We start from the raw sequence: 23,569 nt of genomic DNA, 5'->3' as shown, positions 1-23,569 counted from the left end.
TGGACTACACCTTGGGAAATATTTCTTTAAACTATCAAAAGCATTAAAATATACATGTCTTTGACCTAGTTATTCTAGTTCCAAATATTAATTCTAAGAAAATAGGAAGAGATATGCAGGTAGATTTGTCAAAAGGATTTTTGATAGTATTGATTTAATTGCAAAAAAAGCAAAAACAAAAAACTCAGAAGCAATGTAGATATAGAAAAATGTGAAGGGTTATGGAAACTGATATTCCTATAAGACAACTTCGCTAGAAAATGGAGGGATGGTGTGGCTCCGGGGAAGTGGAAGGGAAAATTGACCAAACACTAAATTCTCCCAGTGCATTCCTGATAACAATGGGCCCTAAAGCAAATGGATGGATACAGAATGCCAGGCCTAAACCTCGGCCTTCCCCATGTCAACCTAGTCCTGAATGACAATGGACAAAATTTGAATACTCATCCCTCAGGGTCTGGTTTTAACCTGTACAACTAGCCCCTGACATCAAAACTGCACATGCATGATTTCCAAAGATTACATCATCCTCATTGTACCCTATAAAACCAGAATCCCCTCTATAACTGACGACCATTTTCCCATCCGGAAAGTGGACCTGAATGGCACACGAGTCTGCGAAGGAATAAAGACGTCTCTGAATCTGGCAAGGTCTGCTTGCTGTCCTTTCGTGCTTACGGAGTGGAAGATAATTTTCAAAGTATCAGAGATATATAACTCATTTAAAAGAATCATTAATGATATGAAATGATTCACAATATCCTATTAAGTAAAAAACTATGATACACAGTTTTTAATTCTACATAAAAATGGAAACATACTTAAATGTAGTGGAAAAGTGTGTGCTAAAACATTAACAGAAGTTACTTAAGTAGTGTGGTAACAGGCAATTCAAATTTTCTCCTTTCGTGCTTCTCTGTATTTTCAGGTTTTCTATAGCCTGCTATTTTGATTAGAGAAACACATTAAGCCCAATGGGTCAGAGTTAAGGGAACAAGTAAATCTGCTATGTGTGGTGGACAGTATCAACACTGAGTGTCATTTGAGCTGGAACATGAGACGGCATGGGAGCTGGCCTCAGGAGAGGCATCAGCAGAGGCAGGACCCAAGTAAGCATAGTGCGTGTGAGGGAAGAGGTACGGCACAGGGAGGCCGAGGGGATCTGCAGCTCTCTCTATAATTTAGCCTACGGAGAACCATCTGTTTACCTTCTCAAAAGGAGATCCAGTCCCACTTGGGCAGTGGCAGTTTTGTAATCAAAAGCAGAATTTACTTATGTAGGATGGGTCATCCATACTCCAAAGGACTCTCTTTAAGCATTTTGAAAAGGCACAGACAGCTTCCTGTTGCATAAAGGATAAATAGAAACCATAACAAGGTTTCGCTGTGGCTGGATTATTATAAGATAACATCAGATGGAAGAGGAAGGAGGAGGACATTCAAAGATATCCTCCTATCTTAGACCTAAAGCTCCCAGTGCCAGAACTCTACAAACTCGCCTAATCCCATGGTCTGGCTCTCATCAATGGCCAAGAAGACAGAACGAGCAGTAAAACACCTCTTTGATGCTTGCTCGTCGCTCAGCACCAACACAGAAATTTCAAAGGCCATGATAAGTGGCTTGACAACCTGGAGACAGATGATAAGGTCTCAGCTTCTGATCACTAAACACAATAAATCCCTTGTGAACAGGTGCTACTAATTTTTTAAAAATCCATCTTGGGCTGTCAATCATTTTCAGGTCAATCACATGTGATCCTGCTGACCTAAGGCATACTCATATTTAGCTAAAATCCCATGGAATATAAATTTCGAGGAGGAGACATGTGGTTTAAATAGAGGGGATTTCCCTGGAGATGATTTACATTAGGGGTAGAAACTCAAATGTCAATTGAGCAGCGGCAGATAACAAGTTGTCCACCAAAATCTATTCTCCCCTTCTTCAACAGGAGTAAAATTTTAGCAGAGATGTTGTTAGGCAGAAACAACATTTCCAGCTTCCCTTGTTTTGGTGACATGATAAAAAAAAAACTCTTTTTTCCCCCATTTTTCTTGGGCACACAACTCACCTGTATTTCCCAGTCCCACCTGTAGTTAAGAGGGGCCTTGTGGCAGTTCTAGCCAATGGAGTGACCCCACATCCTGGTCTACCCACAGAAAACCTTCCAAGCTAAATCTTTCTTCATTCCACTTGCTAGGATAAAAGAAAGGAATCCAGGAACCTATAAACGATCGGAATGTGTCTCTCTCTGACAGGTTCTCCAGAAGCACTGTGCACGTATGGAGTCACTTACGTGGGCATTGTTCCTCAGAGTGGAAAGCTAGAAACAACCCGACTCACAGCCATAGACAAGTAGTTAAGTAAACTCCGGAATATTCATACTATGAAATACAATGTAAGTTTTTAAAAGGATGAAAGGGTGTACATGTGCTGTCATAGAAACCTGCAAGAATTGTTGCTGAATATATACAAATTGCAAATTGCAAGATAATTCGTCCCCTAACCCAGTAAATACTTATTGTTGCTTTATACGTACTGTTCTAGGCACTGGGGATAAAGTGGTGAACAATGCAGACAAAATTTATTGCCCTTATGAAACCTACCTATGTGTAGAATGCATATTTTAAAATCCTAAAACCATATTTTTATTTTGGGGGTTACTGAGGATTTAACCCATGGACAATTTACCACTAAGCTACATCCCCAGCCCTATTTTTTTTTTTTTTTTTTTTTTAAACGGGATCTCACTAAATTGCTAAGGTTGGCCTCAAACTTGTGATCCTCCTGCCTCAGCCTCTGGAGCTGCTGGAATTATAGACGTGCCCCACTGTGCCCAGCTTTCTTAAAACTACATAGTAATAACATACATATATTTATTTCTGAATACAGAAAGAAGATCCAGAATGATACTTAGTTTGTTCATGATGGTGAGTGGGACCAGAGAGACTGATAACTTTTTAGCTTATATTCTTAGGTGTTGTTTGACTCCTTTTCATGGGGAAGCCTTTGTGCATTTGAATTCTTTTTATTGGAATGTGATTCAATAATGGACCCAAAACATTGTTTTTAGAGTCCTAGCCATTAAACCCCTGGGAGGCTGCTGGGATAGTGCAAGGCCAAGGCACTGGGATTCCTATATCTGCTTTACTTATTCACACCCATAAATGAGATCTCTCTTGATCAAATGTTTCTGTGACAACAAAAGTTTAAGAATGATCAACCTTACTCATAATCAGAAAATTGAAACACACAAAGGAATAAGGATGAAAATCTAGCTTGGCATTACACTAGACTAATCCCAGATCATTTAAGGGTTTTGATTGTCAACCTTTTTGTTACTAAGGTCCCTCTGCCTGTGAAGGACAAGATTTCAGCTTTTCAGATGTCAAATAGCACTCAATAAACATCACAAATGAGTTCGGACGTGGAAAACTCATTTTCAAATAGAAGAGTTTTGTTTTATTTTATTTTAAAATTGTGTCAGCATCTGAAAGACCCCTGTAATAGTGAAGATAAAGTTAATCCAGCAGTGCATTTACCATAGTAAACCTCCAGAACAGAAACACATTACTTCCCTCTGATGGAATTTTAAATCAGTGGAAGGGATTAAACAGTATTATCCGGCAAACAGAGAGCAACTTGGAAAACAGGATGGATTGTGGGAAATGGCCGCCAACCATTTGTGTTCCAGGAATTCTGTTTGGCCCTTCCATGATTAATATGTCTGATATAATTCTGGGGAGCTGCTATCTTTTTTCCTTTAACTTTTCACTTCATCTTTTCAAAAGAACTATACAAAGCATAGGCAGGCTTCATGCTCTTTACGACTGCAGTTTATTATGATCTGGATTTGAATTGAGGCAGTGAAAATGGTCTCACATGTGCACATCTCCCTTTTTAATAAGTGGCTAAGGAAACAGAGCACATTCTCCCTTGTATTAGCACACTTACCAAAATAAGGAATTATGGCAGAATTAAAATAAACTAATAGCTGGGCTCAGTGGTGTCAGACCAGACTGAAGGAAGGGATAAATGGCACACAGATTCCAGAAGAAACCAAGGCTCATACTTCTTCCTTCTTTCACCTTCCCTTTAGCTTGCCATCAAAGGTTCCAGGGTGTATGTCCTTTCTCTTAAGTTTTGTTTTGTACATATGAAATAAAGTAAATGAAAAGCTATTTAATATCAGATTGTCTCCCCATCAATCCAGTTCTTCCTAAAATATTTTAATCTTATAGGCCAATTTTAATTGCCTAGTTATGAAATCAACCTAAGTGTCCCCTCAGTAGATGATTGGAGAAGGAAAATGTGGTGTGTGTATATACACAATGGAGTTTTACTCAGCCGTTGTGAAGAATGCAATTATTCCATTTGCTGGTAAATACACAGAACTGGAGAACATCATGCTGAGTGAAATAAACCAGATTCAGAAAGTCAAGGGTCAGATGTTCTTTCTCATATGCAGAAGCTGAAGACACATAACTCTTTTTTTTTTTTTAAGTTGGGGATCTTGTGAAAATAGAAGGGAGAATGGTGGAAGAGGAAGGGATAAGGGGAAGGAAGGAGGGGCATGCAAGGGGACAATAAGAATAATGAGATGGACCAAACTATTCGAATCACACTTTTATGAATGATTATAATGTACCAAATAAAAAATAAACTAATAGCTGGGCTCAGCGGTGCATGCCTGTAATCCCAGCAACTTGGGAAGCTGAGGCAGAGGGATCACAAGTTTGAGGCCAGCTTCAGCAACTTAATGAGACCCTGTGTCAAAAAATAAAAAGGACTGGGGATGTAGCTCAGTGGTAGAGTGCACCTGGTTTGATCTCCAATACTGAAAAGTAAAATAAATACATAAACAAATAAAAATTATTTTTTTTAAAAAGAAAGTGTATATAAAACCTGGTGGTGGGGGAACTAAAACCAAACACTCACACACACAACTGACAAATAAGCACATGGAAGATGTTCATCATTAATCAATATGGAAAATGCAAATAAACACAATGTGGTACTATTTCACACCTATGAGGAGGGCTGTAACTTGGGGGAAAAAAAGCAAGAAAGTGTTGGCAAATGCTTAGAATTCTCATGCTTTCCCAGTGGGAATAGCAAATGGTGCATTCTCTTTGGAAGACAGTTTTGTGGGTCCTCAAAAAGTAAAATGTGGAATTAACAGATGGCCCAGCAATCCCACTGCTAGATATACACCTCCAAGAATTGAAACCTGAACTCAAATAGATACTGGTACTCTAATGTTTATGCAGCATTATTCACAATAGCCAAAGGTAGGTACAGTCCAGTGCCCATCAACAGATGAATGAAAAAACAAAATGTGATATGAACATACAATGCAGTATTGTTCAGCCATAAAAAGAAAGTTTTGATACATGCTATACATGGAAGAACCTTGAAACTATTGTTGCAAGTGAATGAAATCAGATACAAAGGGACAATTATTGTTAAGATTTCACTTATGAAATAAGCAAATTCATAGAGACAGAAAGTAGATTAGAGGTTACCAGCAACTGGGGGAAGGAGAAATGCAGTTTTTACTAGATGGGTAAAGAGTTTCTGTTTGAAATGATGAAAATTTTTGTAAATAGCAGTGACACAACATTGTGAATGTACTTCATGCCACTGAATTTTAGTTAAAAGTTGTTAAAAGTTCAAGTTTTATGTTACATAAATGTTATGTATAAAAATGAATAAAAAAGTTTCATAGATATCATTATTGGCATTTGTAGTAGCATAGTACTATTATATGTACATGCCATTACATATACAAAACTAGTCAGTTTTACTGTACCCAGTGGAGAATAGAAAGAGTGACCTTTCCACGCTGGAATTTAGATATATTTGTGGCTAATACAGCCAGAACAGGTAAAATCTAATTAGTTAAATCATAATAGTTTCATCTAAATATATTACCAAAAGTATATAAATGATAAAAAATTAATGCACTGCTATAAGTGAGTGAACTTCTTGGCACTAAAGATATTCATGAATAACTGGATGATCACCCAGCTGGGAGGTCCTGAGAAGAATTTTTACAAATGGCAAGATGATGGACAAGATGAGGGTCCAAAGCCTTTTGCTATTTAGCAGTTTAAGATTTCAGATACAAAGTACTTTCCCAGTTAAACAACTTCCCTTCTTCCTCAGGTAATGCAAACTTACTGTTCTAGTACTAACAACAATTTACTATCCTGATCTGGTGATGTCTCTACTACAAATCTTCATTGTGATCAATATCCTGCCTAAAATTTCCACAGAACTTTACAGGCTTCATAAAGTCCATCACCAAAAAATAAGTCTTAAAAATCCAGAATGAAACAGATTCCTCCATGAAACAGAAACACAGAAAAGATGTTCTCCTTCCCCTGTCTCCATTAGAGTGTTTCCAAGGAAAATATCCAGGGATACAGCAGGAAGGGGAAGATCATAATAGAGATGTGAATGCCATTTCCACACAGGCTGCCAGCCTCAGTAAGTAGCCCACTCAGAAGCAATTTGAATAAAAATAATCATGGCCACTGTCAGAGTTGTCATTTCTTGATTTTTTTTTTTCCCCCTCCTTGGGATTCTGCTTTATTTATTCTAGAACTTAGTGATTGCCCACAGTACCATCCTCAGGCATTCAGTCAAAATCTCTGCAGTTGAATTTTTTCTCTTCCTAGACTTCCTGAATCAGGAGTTTTCTATAACACAGAGGACTGAGAAGAAGGGGGATGGGACCGTGAGTCAAACTTATCTAGCTGGGGTGAATGGCACAGTCATCGGAATTCAGAGCTGGGCCGCAGAAGGCTCGCTTAAGTAATGATTTGGAAAACTCAGAGTCTAATCAAACACATCTGTGCCTTATATTCTTCTACCTGCTGTCTTGCCTGAAATGAAGATGCTTAAATCCCCATTAGTGGGGTAGGGCCACCCATCTATGGAAAAACAGAGCTGGACTCCAATCTGTTCTGTGGGTCTTCAGAATGGCTACCAGCTGATCAGAAAACATTTAGTGTGGGGGATCCAGTATGGGGCAGGATGAACACAGCTGGCTGACACAGCAAGCAGTTAGGAACAACAACAAAAATGCCAATTGATTCCTGGGCTGAGCCAATCCATCTGGAAAATCCCTCAAAGAAAGTAGCTGGGAATGACATTTCAGCTCTGATTTTCCTAGTCAAGTCTGCACCTGAAGCCAGAGACTCAAAAATAGCATTCTATCTAGATGGTGTCAACACAGCGACACTCGACACTTGAATCTCATCTCTTTCGTCTTTTGAGAGTGATTTGAGCTCGGAGATAACACTGAGACAGAAGGGGCTGGGTGTTGGAAACAACCACGCTCACAGCTGGTTTCCAGGAAATGGATTACTCTGCTACTGGTTGACTCCTGGATTTCCTATCATGAGATCTGAACCCTGGGCATTTGCAGAAACCTTGGCATCCCACACTGCAGTTTGTGATTGGTGTCAGACAAAGGAGCATATAAAATGACTGCCAGCCCAATGATAAGGCCAGTTATTACTGAGGTGTAGCTTCCCCAGGTCTAAAAACTCATAGTAGTGCCACTGAAGCATGCCAGAGAGAAGATAAAATTTAATTAATAATTTCCTTAGAGGCCCACAGTCTATTACAACTATGTTCCTCGCTGTTTTCTGCGATGACCTTATAGCTCATAAACATTATAGATACATGCTTGGTCATCATCTCATCCCCAGGTTTAATTTATGGCTCAGGTTGCGCTGCATAATTAGCTAGATGGAAGCGAAGATTTTCAGATGCTTGAAACACTGTAGGTTCTGCATAAGGTAGGTGTGTGCCTCCCTCCCTTCTGTTCAGCCCAATGCCTGGAACAGAGTGTCATTTCCTAGATTAATAACACGCATTATGAACAAGGCTGGGGATGAAGGCAAAGTCTGTTTCTGACTTACAGGTGATAAATTTTGGTTTCTGCTAAAATTAGAGTCTGGATGCTGAATTAGGTAGCTTTTCTGTATTCCATGGAATAGCTCAATATAATTGTTATAGAGACTTGAAATTTCAAGGAATGTTATAGTATTGGGTGATAGATTTACTTCTCTTCAGTCAAGTAAAATACTTGTTTCTGAGAGACAACTGTAATTTATTTTGGACATATTATGTGCCCAACACTTTGTAGAGTTGTGGGAGAAACAAATGAATAGTCTTAATTATCTCTGAGATCAGAGCTTCAAAATCTGGGAAATGGTACATGTTTAATAAATAAAAAATCTTTTACTGGATACAATCAATGAATTGACTATGGGACATTTTATATTTTGAATGATAGAAAAATAAAGACAGTATTTGTAGAGTCAGAAAAATAACAATAAAATAGATTTAAAAAGGCAGTCTCTTATCTTCCTAAAATTGAGAACCAGTGAATATTGAATGCCGCCTATCAGACACTAAAGCTACCAGGAATATAGAGAATGTGGCAGTAATTATTGCTTCAGTCCTTCAAGGTTGACTGTCCAGTAGCAAAAGTGACCCTCACAACTTGTCAGAATATGACCTAAACTCCAAGCATGACATTTTCTTCCATTATTTTTGGAATATTCCCCTCCCTGTAGTATGCTACAGCCAATTCAGACTGGTTTTGCGCTAGTGCCTGGCCAGAAGTGGGTCTCAACTGCCTGTTGAATGAATCACATAAAAAGAGAATCACATAAAAAGAGAATCATGCACTGGTGGTGCATGCCTGTAATCCCAGGGGCTCCAGCGGCTGAGGCAGAAGAATTGCAAGTTCAAAGCCAGCCTCAGCAACAGTGAGGTGCTAAGCAACTCAAGGAGACCCTGTGTCTAAATAAAATACAAAATAGGGCTGGGTGTGTGGCTCAGTGGTTGAGTGTCCCTGAGTTCAATCCCTGGTACCCCCAAGAAAGAGAGAGAATCACTGTGCCTTTTGCTTTTGATTCCCTCTGATTACACGTTCTTCCCCAAATGACTGGCCCATTAAAACACTATCTCTACCTATTATTCTACTTCAAGTACCATCTAAAACATGGTACAGTTGTCCCTTGGTATCCATAGGGGACTGGTCCAGGACACCCGTGGATACAAAAATTGGCCAATGATATGGTATTTGCAAATTAACCTATACATATTCTCTAGGATATTTTAAATCATCTCTATCTTATCAATAATACCAGACACAATACAAATACTATTTAAATAGTCATTACACTCTTTTGTTTAGAAAATGATCACAAGGAAAAAAAATCTGTCTATATTTAGTACAGATGAAAAAATTTTTTAATCTACCATTGGTTGAGTCTGTGGATGGATAATGAGGACTGACTATGGTGCATTGTTGTTGTCCATGTTTTTCATCCACTCACTCATGTATATCTCACCCCCTTCTAAAATAGTGAAAGCAGCCCATATGTTGAATAAATCAGATAGAAGAAGGACGGATACAGTCATCAGGTGTCAAAAAAATCTACTCTCCTTTGAATTCTCATCCACATCCAAGATGATGATGGTGATAGCAGTTAACACTGTTGACAGAGCACTTACTTCCTCTGGACTGTGCTAACCTCTTCACATAAAATTATGTCACTTGCATACCAAATACCACCATGGTATAGGTTATTATAATCCCTGTGTTAAAAGAAAGGAAATTAACAGGCAAAGCAAACCTGCTCCCAAATCACACAGCTAGTGATATCAATTATGTCAACGCAGGTCCAAGTCAAAATGTTTGCTCTTAGCCAATGTGTTATCCTACCTCTCTCATAATGATTATAAACTGGTGTCAAAGTGTGCCTACTCAGCTACATTCTTCAAGGAGAAACTTCACCATCACATTGGCCTGTCTGATGCCAACTACTCAAAGTCGCATAGTCAATCACATGAGTGTCTGCATGAACATCTGAATAATTAAAAATACTGATCCTCAAACAAGCATTTCAGATCTTCTCTAAATGCCTGGCTCCATCTATAGCCAGGCAAGATTTTTTTTTCCCCTAATGAAAATAGAACATAGATATTTCAGTCAAAAGTTAAGACAAAAATCTTAGACAAAAAGTACATATTGTTTAATCATTAACAATGGAAAAATATATTTCTCTTTCAACCTGCCACAATACTTCATCGATTCAGAGCAATCCTAATGTGATACTTTTTGAAAACAGGCAGGGTGAGGTACAACTAGATTACATCCAGTCAGGACTCAAATAAAGGGAGAAGGAAGATGTCATGAAGAAAATGAATTTTGGGTCTGTCTAGATACTTCACTACCCACTCCCCTAATAGAGCAAGAATTCTCCTGCAGCCATTGAACTTCTTAACGCTATTCCTTCAAACCAAGAAAAGATGCCATTCTGAATTCCTTTAACTCTGTGGAGTATCTTGGGTTCTGTATTAATCTGAGAAGCTCAGGATCCAGCCTTTTTCCTCAAGTGATTTTTCTGCGGCTGATCTACCAACTTGTAAAGTTACAAAGTGCAAAGGGGGATGGCCCACAGAAACTCACACATCAGCCCGACTTAACTGGAAGAGTAAGGCAGTCCTCAGTTATTAGCACATTTTTCTCTTTTCTCTCTTGACTTTACCTTATTGAATAAACCACATCATAACAAAGGACAATGAGGCTCTCCAAACCTGACACCTCTAGAGTTGTTTTTTCCTGCCCATTTTTTTTCAGAGTTGATCCATAGGTTTTGAATGTTTCCTGTCTATGGGAACCTCCTTGGTTTCTGAACTCCCCTCAGTCATTTCACCCTATCAGATGCCTAAATTTTAACTGAAGGATGTGGGGCATAGAGCGGGTGGGCAGGGTATAGGTGCAGAGACAGAGGAGGAAGACTATGGATAGAAATTCGGATGTAACAATGTCATATGATCATTTATAAGTGTGGAAAAGATTCCTTCAGCTTGCTGTCACATACTGTGAGTCAAATTCTTTTAGGAATATTCCTCCCAAATATGCAAAAAGTACACAGGTATACCAAGGGTTACTAAGAATATCGAAACAACCAAAAGTCTGAGAATAAAGGCCACATTAAATAAATTAAGGTACCTTCATATGGTAAGTTATTACAAGCTACTGAAAGTCATGTGATAGAAGACTATTTAATGACACATTCATGATCTATTTCTATTACTGAAGCATGCACGGTCAAAGTCTCATCCCCAGGTTTAATTTATGACTCAGGTTGCACAGCAAAATCAGCTAGACCAAAATGAAGATTTTCAGATGTGACTGCTGAAAATATCACAGGTTCTGTGTTATAGTGAAGCATAAGCCCTGATATTCCATATATATGTGTCTATATATGTGTATATATATGTACGTGTGTGTGTGTTTATAGATTTATAATAAAAAGTTATATTTCCACAAAAACATTTGCAAAAAATATTCTGAGGAACTTAATGCATTCCTTATTTTAGGGCTATCATTTTGTCTTCAGTTGATAAAACAGTAAAATAAAATATGCTTTTTGCATATTTTCCCAACTTCACATAATTTGTATAATCTGTTAAATGAAATGCTATTTTAAAAATAATTAATGTCAGAAGCTGTAAATGTTTTTTTTTTTTTTTTTTTTTTTTTTTTTTTTTTTTTTTTTTTAAATGGGCAATAAAATCCTTCTTAACACAAAGCACTCCAAAGAAACTTCTTGGAAGTAGGTCCTTTCTTTGCAACAGTCCACAAACACAAGATAACAGACAGTGAACCTGAAGAAGTCCCTGAGAGCAGGTGTGGTGATTTTCCATGGCAGGAAACATAGTGTCTTAGGACCAAGAACGTCAATTAATAAACATTCATTCCATTCCTGGGCACTGCAGAGATTTTGTCACTGTCTGATTAGGGGACAGGAGGAACAAGAAGGCTGTTTTTGGGTCTCAATGAACTACACTAGTACCATTCCACTTCAGGAAGATGTAAGATGCAAGCATGGGTATGCAGCTGTGCATGCTTGTTTGTATTTCTAGCAGATAATTAGTAAATAACTTCTGGACCTACAAAACCTGGTTTGCAAAGGAAGCAGGGGTACCACAGTGGTGAAGCACTGATCCTCACCCTTTATACCTTGAGTCTTAAGCACAGAGGGGAAAAAAAACACATAGGTTAAAACTTTACTCTTTCCTTTATTGATTACAATTAAGAAACTGGAGTGCTTTGGCCTATTTCACCTCCAAAATTGCATCTAACTTCCAGTTTTTTTTCTATATAAAATAATGTACAAAGGTTTTCTCAGTAAAAGGATTAAAACAAAAGGAGTCTTTGTAACAAAGTATGAAAAGTGATAGCCTCGGTTCTCTAAAAACCTGAATTTTTATGTATTTATAAAAGCAATGTAATAATTATTTTAAGTCAAGTTTGTTTCCATATTACCCTGAAAATTGGTATGAATGAAAATTCTTCCAGGCCTATTTTAATTAAATAACAAATATATTAGCACTTGTACCACTGGTGGGAAAATTGATTCATGCTAATACTCCTTGGGCATTTCTTCCACCACAATCTGACTTATCTTATTCACATCTTCAGTAAATATCATGACTTCAGGTAACGGCAAATCAGAATTAACATCAACCAGAACTGGAATTCTAAATATGTATAATCTAATTATATGCTGGTCTTAAATTTATTATTAAAAGTGCTCATCCAGATTGATGAACTTATCAATGCAATTTCTTTTCATCTAAATCTCAGCTCCTCAGAAGGATGACTGCCATATCAATATTAAAATGTTGCTCAGAACTGGGAGTGTGGCTCAGTGGGAGAGCACTTGCCATGCAAGAGGCTCTGGCTGGATCCACAGCACAACAACAATGTTCATTTTAATTTTTTAAAAATGTTAATTTTTTTTCTGGTAGGATCAGAGAAGGTTCCTTTATGTTAACTTCATGGAATATAAGTTTCCTGATGAGTTCAGAATCAGACATACTTAACACACAGGAATCACAACATTTTAGGATTAGATATACATAAACAACAAATTCAGTAGCAAAAGTGGAGAGAGAATCATAGAATCTGTGATTGCAAGAGAGAAACAAGCAGGAAAAAAATTATTGAAGAACTTGTAGAAATTATCTAGACAATCTTTTCTCAAGGGTCATTTCTGAGCTTTAGGATGACTTTGGAGATCCCGTTCCTCCACTTTTCTATAGCACATGCAACAGTAAATACTGCTTTAAATGCATTATTGTGGTTCACCCAGGTTGGCAAATTTCAGAGCTCCCAGAGATAGTTAAGTGCTGAATAAGAAGCTGGCACTTCCTGTTTATCCCATATTCTGATAAGGAAGACACATGCTGCCATTTCCTCCAACACGAGGCTGCCTGGGCACTGAATCCACCTGCAATTTCTGAGAACCAGCAACCACTGTCAAAATTCCGTTCTGGAGTAACAGGTTACTAACGAGCAATAGGAGATGTTTACATTGCCTGTTTACATTGCTTTAGTTTACAACTCTTGGTTTTTGTATTTATTGCATTATTCCTTTGCCCATGTTAATGCTGCTTGGTAATTTGGTTTGATCATCTCTGCCTAACCCCACAGCCCTCCAAACTAATACAGCAGTAGAATGAACATGCACTTGGATATGAAGTATCTAGCAAGTTCCTTCTTATTACAGATCAATCTTTAGAGAAAGTCTCCTGAAAGTCATAACACAGGAACTCTAAAATTTCATTGATTCTACCATTTCAGGAAGTTCTTTATAACCAGGCTAACAATAATTCTTGTTACTTACTTTATGCTTTTTATAATTCCAGTCACATGTACAATACTTTATAAGGTTTATCTTATTCATTCTTCACACCTCTATGCAATGGTTATGCTAATGACTCCTTGAGTTTCCTGATGGAGAAACTGAAGCATAGGGGGAAGCTAAGGATTTGTTCAAGGCCCTTAACACTTTATTTAACAGATCTGGCATTTTAATTTTAGGTAAAAAACAAAACAAAACAAAAACACATAAAAACAGTGCTAATAACCACTCTATTATTTTCCTCCCCAAACCTGTGTTGGGATTGCAGATGCTGATGCTCAGCAGGTAATTTCCTTGAGTAGAACAGGTGGAGAGGAAGAAGGCAGCCTGAAATTCATCTCTAAGATCCATGGGAGGATCACTCATTCCTGCCAGCTGTGACTAGGAAGGATGCACATGCCCACTGTGGCCACAGTATCAGATCAAAGGGAAGTGGAAATGAGGACATCTTTAACATTTTTTTTTAAATCACCTGTTTTTTAAATTATGACAACCCATTTAAAAAAAAAATAAGCCCTGAGGGCCCACCTAAACTGGCTGGAGAAAAGTCATCATCAGTAGGTAGAGTTCAGCTCATGGGCCCTTTTTCTTTCTTCAGGCTCAAACCTTGACAGTTGTGAAAATAACATGCTGCTTCAACACAACAACATATCTTCGGTCTTTAAGTCGCTCTCTGTTGAGTAGAGAACTCTTTCCCATCTGGGCTCCAGAGGTAATGTCAAAACTAAGTGGAAGCCTGCTTCTCCAGCTGGTGATGAGGATCCAGCCCTCCCTCTCCTCCAGGCTGTTGTGTTGAAGTTGCCTCTGGCTGTCTCAAATGGTTCTGCTACATATTGGCTTCCACAGATTTAAGCTAGAGTTTGTGTCTTGGAGGAGGAAGGAAGAAAAAAAAAAAAAAAAAAAAAAAAAAATCCCTCATAGACTCTGAAAAAATAGAGTTCAACTTCAACCTTCTCTGTCCAAATTTTAGAGATGATGGTAAATTTCACATTCAACAGCCAAATATTTCACCCTAGTTTGTGGGGGTGGGAAAGGTAGGAGTAATTGCTCTCCAAGCAGAGAGGCTGAGGTGGTGTGGTACAGAATAACCTACAATCTCAGCATTAGGTAATTTGGAAAAGCACTTTAAAATCGGTGGTGAAGTGTGTTCTTTAAATCCAGTCCTTTGGTTTACAGTTAGACCACCTGCAAAACCAGCAGCAAAGCTCTCTGCTTTGAGGTTGGCTCACACAGATCTCTATTCATTCATCCCTCTCAGTTTCTTCCAGAGACTTTAGCATAAGCTTATCAGTCTTGCTCACTGTTGTATCCCCAGCACCTGGCACAAGCATTAATAAATATTTGTTGAATAAATGAATGAAATGAAAGAAGGACTCGGATCGGTTGGAACCAAGATAACATCTATGTAATGATTTATTCATTCAAATATGTTGGAATGAACTCAGGTCCCTAAGGAGTAAGCTTGAGGAACAATGGTGGCTGTTTGAGACCAGGGGGCTTTTGTGTAGCTGTGTAGGGTGGAATCTGGGCAACAGCTCACTCTGTCCAGGCAAAAGGGGAGGAAGGAAGATTTTTGACCAGAATATGTGAAGAAGTAAAAAGGTAAGAGAAAATAACTGAAACTTGGGGTTGGGGGGGGCAAATGAGCAAGACATGGGACAGAGAAGAGATGACCCTCTCTCCGGAAAACTTTCAGTATAATATTCACTATCATCAATTACATCGGTGTCATGTAACAGTATTAACAATAAAACTATCATGCATACTCAATACGGAGAATAAATTGTAAAGGGCTCTTTCTTGGGCAGTAAATGATCTCCAGAGGAATAAACCCTTATATTATGACATGAAAGCAGTTCAAAAGGTCCTCAAAAACATCATTGATTTATGCAAGCATGTATTGAGCATTTACTTTGTGCCAGCAATGTGCTGGACCCCGTTAATACTGTGGAAAATAAGATAATTGAACTCCCTTACCCTCAAGGGGAAAGAGGCAATACATTTAAAGATGGAACAGTCTCAGTGATGGGAACTTTGAGAGAAATGGAAGGTGGGTGATAAGGGCTAGAATTCAGTATTGATTAGGTTGTCAGGGTTGGTCTCTCTGAAGAGTGCCAACTGAGCTGAACCCTAAAGAAGCCAGCTATCTGGAGCTCTGTAGAGGAAAACCTTCCTAAAAGAGAGAAAAGCTATATGCAAATGACCCACCTGTGGGTCAATTGTGTGATATAAGGGAAGAGATAGGGAGGAGGGGACAGCAGGTGGTCGGACAGGCTGGAAGGGGCCAGATCAGGGAGACAGAACTGTCTTTAAGGATAATGGGTGCGCCAGCAAAGACTCAGGGAAGTTGACTGAAATGCAAAGGCAAAATGTAATCACAACACAAGGGCCTTGACATGCTCCATCCCTGAGGGTAACATTCTCCAACTCCACTCTCCAGGGGGTGGGAAATAATGTGGTCAAGTTAATTGCCCACAGGGAGTGCTCTGTATATTAATGTAAAACTAGGGATTATCCAGCCCCAGATGCAAATAAAAAGGGCACAGTGGGTCACGGTTTAGGTAGAAAGGAAATGGGAGCAGCGAAACACTGGAGAATTCTGATTCTGATTGGCTTGAAAATCATAACAACCACCCCAAAATTAAGAGAACAGGGGGAAAAAGGCCTTTGCTCTTGGGACCTTAAGTGATTAGAAAGAGTTGTTATTTGGCCGCTTTTTACACTTCATTAGCATATGCATGATTTAACGAGGAAGCACGCTGCGGGGCTGGCACGGGTGAGGGCAACTCTCCCTACCCACCGACTAGAAACTGGGGCAGCAGCTTTGGGAGTGCTTAATTACGCCAGCAAAGCAACGGAGAGCAGCACGGAAAGGGGGATGAGCACATGGGGGAGGCTTGACAGTCACAGAGACCTCCAACGTGCAGGAACACACCTGCACGGAGAGCCTGAGTACTCCTCCCAGGGACAAAGCCACCTGGGTCAAGCCTCCAATTCTCTTGGTCCCAGCACACACCCACATTTTCTTTTCCAAAAATCTGACAATGCCAAGAAGAGTGTAAATAAAGTATTGAATTATGTGTATTGTCCACATTCCCCTCAGCACTGAAGAGAGGGAGAAGAAAGAGAGGTGACATTATGGTGGGGAGGGCAGAATAAAATGAACTCTTGAAGGAGAGTCAGGCCTTCACATTTTAATTTGAATTTCCAGATTAGACGCACAAGCAGAGCAGCAAGGACAAAGTCACAACCAATGCTTCCGATTAGCTAATGTTTAGGCTTCCTTTTACTCCAATTCAAAAAACCTTGGAGGAGGAGGAGGAGGAGGAGGAGGAGGAGGAGGAGGAAGAGGAAGAGGAAGAGGAAGAAGAAGAAGAAGAAGGAGAAGAAGAAGGAGAAAAATCAGGCTCCCTGAAACAGAAGGACTCGACCATACCCAGTCCCCTGCTTTTCTGAACTGTATCTCTACTCATGTCTGCTGGAGTGATAGATTTATAACTCAAAAATGATGAGTAGAGTGGTATAGATGGTGGGGAATTTTACAATTCTTACATCACATCTCACCTCATTAACACATTCCATGTCTATAACTTTACGAGTGTGTCTGCCCTGGTGCATTGGTCTATTCTGAGATGATTTGCCAATCCGTTCCTGCTTCTGGGATCTCCTCAGGGTCAATCAATGTTCCCTTCTTCTCTTAAGAAAATCTTAATTTTCCTTTCTCAGTTCAATCTGAGATGTGTGTGTGTGTGTGTTTCTTAAAGGAGTGAGCTCATCAGCATACTCTATGCCCAGAGAAACACACCTTGTACCAGCAGCGGTTTTGTTGCCACAGCAAGACGATTCCAACATATTTCTCTCACTCCCTTCACACCCATTCCTTGAAGCTCTCCAAACATGTCAAACATTTTCGTACCTCTGTGCTTTTGCAGATGCTATTCCACTTCTTGAATGAATGAAGAAATCCATCAGTTCTTCCATATGTTATTCTGGCTTGAATTCCCAATCCTTATGCTACCACATTTAACTTGATAAACATGCACTTACTACTATTATATCAGATCACTGTCTTTCTTCCCAGCAACCGTTCTCTTCTGCCAACAGTCCTCTGATTCTCCCCTTTTGCATCTTTGGGTCAAATTCAGATGCTATTTATTCCTCCTCCCTCCACATCAGAGTTAGACCCTCATGGGCTTGACTTATTTCCATCTCATTGAACATAGGCAAGAGATTTATGGATGGACACAGAATCTAAACAAAACTGATGTTAGGAGATATTTCCTAGGAATTTAAGAAAAAGGTGTGAAACGCTGCATTCTGTCAGCCAGTTTTCCACCACAAAGAAAGCCTGGAATGGCTGCTGGGTCTCCACAGAAAGAAGGGCAGAGAAACTATCAATGACGAAGGACAGCAGGGCCAAACACTGGGTGCAACCTTATGCGAAGCTAGTATTCTTTTGAATTTTAAGTTGCATTTTCCAATTTTCCCCCCTGTCATACTGGAGATTGAATGCAGGGCCTCACACATGCCAGCTGCCAAAAGTTTAACTAAATTTTTAAAAGGATTATTCAGTCATTTAAATCAAACTATTCCTGACCAATACAATGACAAAGATGTTAAACAGATCAAGAGTCAAGTCAAGAGCTGTGGGAAATTATAAACTATGTTCTAAGTTAATTCCAGATTGTTCATGCATTCATTCATTCAATATATATGAACACTTACTGTGCCAAGTACTATTCTAAGATAATGTAGTGAAGGAGGAAAACAAATGTCCTTTGAAGCACAAATTTCAATGGAGGGAGACATGTAATAATAAATAAATACACAGTATGTTAGAAAGTGACCATGGGAAAGGAGTGGACAGGTAAAGGCAGATCAGAAAGGCTAAAGTGGAAGGTGACTGAAATTTCAAATAGATAGTCAATATAGGCTTCATTGAAAAGAATGCCACTTGGAAAAGACTTAGAGTTGGTTTGGTGTCAGGGATAAAAATGTAGAAGAAGCAGGAGATTACTGCACCAGTGCATTTAGACAGTGGCTTATGTGGTAGCAGTAGAAGTGATGACAGAAATTACAGTCTGGAAAGATTTTAAAAATAGAGACAATGGGCCAGATGTGGTGGCTCATTCCTTTAATCCCAGTGATTTAGGAGGCTAAGCCAGGAGGATCCCAAGTTCAAGGCCAGACTCAGCAATTTAGCAAGGCCCTTAACAAGATCCTGTCTCAAAATAAAAAAATAAATAAATAAATAACAAGGGTTGGGGATGTGGCTCAGTGGGAAACTGCCCCAGGTTCAATCTCCAGTACAGAGAGAGAGAGAGAGAGAGAGAGAGAGAGAGAGAGAGAGAGAGAGAGAGAGAGAATGAATGGAATTTTCTGCTACACTGCCTAAAGTATGAATTAAGACATCAAATTTTTTGGCCTAAGGAACTAGAAGGATGAAGTTGCTGTCCATTGAGAAAGGGATAGATGCAAGTGGAAAAGGTTTATTTAGGAGATGTTCATGAGTTCAGTTTGGAAACACTAAGTGCAATATTTGAGTAGATATACAAGTAACAGGCTGAAGAAGCAGTTGAATATGTTAGTCTGGAATTCAGGAAAGAAAACTGGACTAAAAATATGAACTCAGGAGTTGTTGGCATATACATAGCATTTTAAGTCTCAGACTGGATGAAACAATGAAGGAAATAATTACAGATGAGTAGATCCAAGTACTAGCTCATTTATTTTACTCATTGAATCCAGACAAGAATCTTATGAGATCAGTTGTTATTGTCATCCTAATTTTACAATCAAGGAAATGGAGAATTAGAGATGTTGAGATTACACAGCAACTTGGCCAAGAACATGGATGCTCAGCTGTTTATAAACACAAACATAATCAAGCTGGGACTGAAACTTCACACAGTCAAACTCCAGAGTCTTGTTCCTGTTCCGTAACATTGCTGCCTATTCCCAAATGGGATTACTTAATCAGCTGATAGAAGTTTGGATTAGAGACAAGGAGAGTATGCAGGAACTAAAAGTGACCAACTGAGCTAAAAGAATTCAGTTCCCTGCCTCCAGAGCAAGCTGAACTGCACACACTGTGTTCCAACAAAGGAAAGGGCTGAGGCCATGGTGTACACGCCAGTTTGTGTGCTGGTTTCACACTTGGTCAGATTCACTTGGGGACCTCGTTAAAAGATGCTGGTTCCTAAGTGATCGCTCCTACACATTGATTTAGGGAATGTTGAGTAGAGCTTGGATTTTCATTTTGATATAATCTCAGGAAATTCTGAGCAGCTTTTTGAGAAATACTACCATAGGGAATCCTACTTTGGCCTCTGTTCAATAACTCTCCACTCACAAAGATCAATAAAATTGGACTTTAATTCATCTGAGCTTCATGGACAGGATTGTGGTGTAAGAAGGATACCTGCACGTGATTACAACTCGGCATGGAAAACTAGTTTGATATTCTTTGTAAAGCCCTTTAGTCTTCTTTCGTCAAATCAATTTTCTATTTTAAATTAACATTTTTCTCTTGATTGATGTTGGTAAATGGAAAGGTCTTCAACTTTGCACAGCACACAGTGGGTCTTCACTAAATACTAATTGAAAAGTACATGAGAAACTTACATCTTGCATTTATCAGTGGAGACCCAAGTTTAGGCAGGTATCTTTACAGAAAAGACAGTTGCAAATCAAAGTATAACAGCATTTAATTTATGCTGGTTGAACTAGCTTGATTTTACAATAAACCGCCAAAGCAGAACTACAAATAAAGTGGGATGCTGTGAATGCCCATTTCCTTTCAGTTTGGATCAAAAATCCAGAACTTTTCAAAAATCCACACGACTCCAATATTTTGACAATTGAGTAAATCCAGAAAAACATGAGAAAAATAGTCAATATTTGCTCCTAATTTGGTTAGACTCTAAAGGTAATGACACCAATTATTTCCTCCAATACCAAGTGCCATTACCAAATGTTTGCACAACTATAGCTTTGTTTCTATTCAGGATTTGGAAAACAGTTCTTGTAAGTTGTCTCTATTTTAGTGGTGTGACTAATTGCTGCATTAATATGGTGTAGTTTCATTTTAATTTAAGAGTTTTTCCAGAACCACTGACTCATCCAATTTATTGGTTTCATTGGAGGGTAATCAAATAGAATTGGACTAATTTCTACAGCAGAAGATCAAGATGACAGTGGTTTCTGCCTCAAGGCTCCCTGCCTCCTTGCAATTTTTCTGTGTTCAAATGAAAATAGGGGACAAATGAATGATTTCTCACTCCCATCCAACCACAATCCATTCTTTTAGTTGCATTTTACTTAACACTGACAGCAGCATGGCACAGTAGTTAAGATCTTGGGCTCTAAGTTTCTTCATCTATAAAATGGGGCTAGTGAAAATATCCATCTCATAAGGACTATTTAGGAGATTAGAAGGAATCCCATATCTGGATATATATCCAAAGAAAATAAAATCATTATCTTTTAGAGATACATGCATGCCCAAGTTCACTGCAGCATTATTTACAATTGCCAAGATATGGAAACAATGTAAGTATCCATCTACAGATACATGCATAAAGAAAATGTGATATGTATAACACAGCAGAATATTATTCAATTTTATAAAAGAAGGAAATCCTGGTACACACCTCTGTAATCCCAAATAATTTGGAGGCTAAGGTAAGAGGATCACAATATCAAGGCCAGCCTGGGCAATGTAGTGAGATACTGTATCAAAAATGAAAAATAGAAAGGGTGGGGATGTAGCTCAGGGTAGAGTGCTAGCCTAGCATATACAAGGTTCTGGCTTCAATACCCAGCAAAACACACACACACACACACACACACACACACACACACAGTATAAGGGAAACCTGCTATTTGTAATAAAATGGATGAATTGGGAAGATATTACATCGAGATAAGCCACACAGAGAAAGACCAACATTGCATGACCTCATTTATATGGGAAATCTAAAAAAGGTGAACTCTTTGGAACAGAGCAGAAGGGTGGTTACTAGAAAGTGGGGGTAGGGAACTGACTTCCTTAACAAGACTCCTGAAGTATAAGAAGTAAAATCAAGAATCAATAAATGGGATGGAATCAAACTTTAAAAAGTTCTTCACAGCAAAGGAAACCATCAATAATGTGAAGAGAGAGCCTACAAACTGGGAGAAAATCTTTATCACACATACCTCAGACAGAGCATTAATCTCCAGGATATCTAATGTCCTCAAAAAACTTAACACCAAAACAACAAATAAGCCAATCAACAAATAGGCAAAGGAAAACACTTCACAGAAGAAAGATAAATCAACAAATATATGAAAAAATGTTCAACATCTCTAGCAATTAGAGAAATGCAAATCAAAACTACACTGAGATTTCATTTTACTCCAGTCAGAATGGCAATTATCAAGAATACAAGCAATAATAAACGCTGGCAAGGATGTGGGGAAAAAGGTACACTTAAACATTGCTGGTGGGATTGCAAATTGGTGCAACCACTCTGGAAAGCAGTATCGAGATTTCTCAGAAAACCTAGAATGGAATCACCATTTGGCCCAGTTATACCACTCCTCCATTTATCCCCAAAGGACTTAAAATCAGCATACTACAGTGATGTAGCCACATCAATGTTTATAGTAGCTTAATTCATAAAATAGCTAAACTATGGAATCAACCTAGGTGCCCTTCAACAGACCAATGGATAAAGAAACTGTGGTATATATACATAGTGGAATATCATTCAGCCTCAAAGAAGAATCAAATTATGGCATCACCTGTAAATGGATGCAACTGGAGAATATCATGCTAAGCGAAATAAGCCAATCCCAAAGAACCAAAGGCCCAATGTTTTCTCTGATATGTGGATGCTAATTCATAGTAAGGAAGTAGGGAGGAAAACAGATGTACTTTGGATTAGACCGAGGGAAGTGAAAGAAAGGGAGTGGCTAACAGGGTAGGAATGATAGTAGAATGAATCAGACATTATTACTCTATGTGCATGTATGATTGCGTGACTTGTGTAGCTCTATATACTGTACAAACAGAAGAATGAGAAGTTATACTCCATTTATGTATGATGTGTCAAATGCATTCTACTGTCGTGCATAACTAATTAGAACAAACAAAAAATTAAAAAAAGAAAGTTGGGTAGGGCAATATGAGGAGATGTTAACCTAAAGTTACAAACTGTCATTTATAAAATGAGCATGTTCTGGAGATTTAATGACTCGATGAACTTAATGCAGACTATAGTTAATAATAATGTGTTGTATACTTCAAATTTCCTAAGAGTAAATTTCAAGTATTCTCCTCTCTGCCACACACAAACACAACAAACATAAAACACAATTTGTAACCATAAGAGGTAATGAATATGTTAATTAGCATGATTATGGTAATCATTTCACCATGGATGCTTATCAAAACATCAGGTTGTACACCTTTAATACAATTTTTGCCAATTATATCTCAGTAAAGCTAAAAAAAATCAATTTGTTCTACAAAGAAAGAGTTTTAGATGGAATAATACACATAAAATAACCAGCACAGTCACTGTGCACAATGTATTGTCTGCAACTGTCAGCAACTGTCATTTTTATCTGTGCATATGCTCAACTGGGTATAAATATGCATGTGCACAGGCTATCCTTACTTTTTGCTATTTTTGCATTTCACTATTACACTCAGTTGCCCAGCTACTGCCTAATGCTTAAGCACCCGTTTTCCTTCTTCCGCTGCAGCTATTCTTTCAGTGGTTTTCGCTGCTGACTCAACTGACACAATGGTGTGCCAACAGACAAGACTCATAAAAAT

The 23,569-nt window shown here is 38.6% G+C and overlaps 1 protein-coding gene across 9 annotated transcripts in view; it reads right to left on the bottom strand.

Moving 5' to 3' along the window:
- The window catches only part of PPP2R2B (protein phosphatase 2 regulatory subunit Bbeta), a 465,343-nt gene that overhangs the window by 160,614 nt on the left and 281,160 nt on the right, over positions 1–23,569 (bottom strand). The gene's annotated exons all lie outside the window — the stretch shown is intronic.

Source organism: Sciurus vulgaris (assembly GCF_902686455.1).
Source record: "Sciurus vulgaris genome assembly, chromosome: 6".
Classification (NCBI taxonomy): Eukaryota; Metazoa; Chordata; class Mammalia; order Rodentia; family Sciuridae; genus Sciurus; species Sciurus vulgaris.
The sequence above is the reverse complement of the archived record's forward strand: the minus strand, read 5'-3'. Positions and strand labels throughout refer to the sequence as shown.